Raw genomic sequence first — 2,544 nt, 5'->3', positions numbered from 1 at the left:
TGAATACCCACTTTGATGACACAGTGGTAGCAATACATGGTTATAACATCTACATAAAAGACAGGAATGCCACTGGGGGTGGTGTTGTTGTCTATATTCAATGCCACATTCCTGTAAAGCTTAGAGAGGATCTCATGTCAAATACTGTTGAAGTAATATGGCTACAGGTTCACCTGCCTCACCTAAAGCACATTCTTGTGGGAAGCTGCTATAGACCACCAAGTGCTAACAGTCAGTATCTGAATAATATGTAAGAAATGCTTGATAATGTATGTGATATCAACAGAGAGGTATATTTTCTGGGTGACCTAAATATTGACTGGCTTTCATCAAGCTTCCGACTCAAGAAAAAGCTTCAAACTGTAACCAGTGCCTGCAACCTGGTTCAAGTTATCAGTCAACCTACCAGGGTATTTACAGACAGCCCAGGAATGAAATCATCCACATGTATTGATCACATCTTTACTAATGCTACAGAAATATGCTTTAAAGCAGTATCCAAATCCATGTAGTGATAACAATATAGTAGCCATATCTCGGAAAACCAAAGTTCCGAAGGCTGGGCCTAGAATAGAGCATAAGAAGCCATACAATACGTTTTGTATTGATTCCTGTGTTGATGATGTAAATAATATTTGCTGGTCTGTGGTGTGTAATGAGGAGCAACCAGATGCTGCACCTGACCCATTTATAAAATTGCTTATTCCAGTTAGTAATAAGCATGCACCCATAATGAAAATGAATGGATTGATAAGGATTAGAAAAATGTTATGATTGTGAGGGAATGGCAAATAAGTCTGGTTGCACAACCGATTGGCAAAAGTACTGAAAATTGAGAAATCATGTGACAAGCAACTATACTATGAAACAAAGATAAATGATATAAAGAATGATAGTAATAAGATTTGGAGCACCTTAAATTAAATGTTGGGAAAAAGGCAAACTCAGCTTCATCATTCATTGAATCAGATGGCTCATTCATCACAAAACCCACTGATATTGCCAAATACTTTAATGTTTTTTTAATTGGCAAGATTAGCATATTTAGGCATGGCATGCCAGCAACAAATGCCGACCCTACACATCTAAGTATAACTGACCAAATTATGAAAGATAAGCATTGTGTGTGGAAGAGGTGAAAAAAGTATTGTTGTCTATCAACAATGACAAGCCATCTGGGTCTGACAACTTGGATGAAAAATGACTGAGGATAATAGTGGACGATATTGCCACTCCTATTTGCCATATCTTCAACTTGACTTGGACTCTAGATGAGAGACTCGTGAACAATGCAAGTCTGTACTGGGATGAGTTTTTGTTGTGCATTCTGTCAGATAACATGGAACAGGTGGCATTGTAACATAGAGATAGTAGTTTAATACAGAGGGCTGAATGCGTTCTAGAACGGCTGCGTCATTTGTACGTTACTGTAGTACTACAGCTAAACAATTGTAATCAGAAACAATGTCATCAGGTGGTGAGGCTTTCGTTATTAAATTTGGTTACAAGAACCTGCAGTATAATGCCAGTGGCAAAAAACGAAATGCTGTTTGCAAAACTTGTGGAATTAACATTAAAGATGCTGGTGCAACTACATCTAACTTCATCTAACATTTGAAAACTCACCGCGAAATGTCAGTTAGGCTAGCTAGCTAACAACGTTACAATGTGGTTAGACTAATAATAGCCTGTTTAGCAGATGCCAGCTTGATATAGCTAGCTTTCTTGTGTGTCATCTTGTAGCTAACTGGAAATGTATTACTGTCTAATATTTCTCGGATGGTTAAGAGGTGGGTTGTCAGATAGCTAGGCCTACTTGTTAGCAGAGATTATTAAATTACATCTCAGCGATATGCATATCACTATGGGATTGAATATACTTTCTGTTGTAGCATGGTCCTAGGAAGTAACTTAGTATAAAACGAGAGTTCAAAGCATGCAGCTTCTTGGACATTTCTGCAGAAATGTCCCATAGACCATATATATTTGTTTGTGTCCTTGTACTTCCATCTCAAGTCAGCAACAACTATCCATCATGTTGTTCATCTGCAGGTTCACTGAATTCTGCAAAGCAAAGGTGGCCAGCACAGGGACAGAAGGACAGAGCAGCATTGACTCATTCTTGACCACCACAGGTATCCATGTGTACAGCCAGGGCCACCCCAGGCAGAAGGCCATAACAGAGGCTATACTGCAAGACCTGATCATTTCCTGCAACCTGCCTATGTCCTTAGTGGACAACCCTCATTTTAGGCATTTCATGTCAGTGGTAGATGACAAATATAGACCAGTAAGTAGGCCCACGTTGACCAGGCGCCTACATGACTTAACACTGAACAAAGAGGCTACAATCAAAAGTGCCCTAGAGAAGACAGAATCAGTGTCTGTCACTGTAGATATATGGACTGACAGGACCATGAGGGGCTTCATGGGAGTAACGGCCCATTACATGGCCATGGAAGAGAAAATTACTCCCAGACTGGAGTCAGTTCTGTTGAGATGTGATAGGTTCACAGGGTCACACACTGGGGAAAGAATCAGTGA

The sequence above is a fragment of the Coregonus lavaretus genome (genome assembly GCF_964263955.1).
Source record: "Coregonus lavaretus genome assembly, chromosome: 4".
Taxonomy (NCBI): domain Eukaryota; kingdom Metazoa; phylum Chordata; class Actinopteri; order Salmoniformes; family Salmonidae; genus Coregonus; species Coregonus lavaretus.
This window is presented reverse-complemented; position numbering follows the sequence as displayed.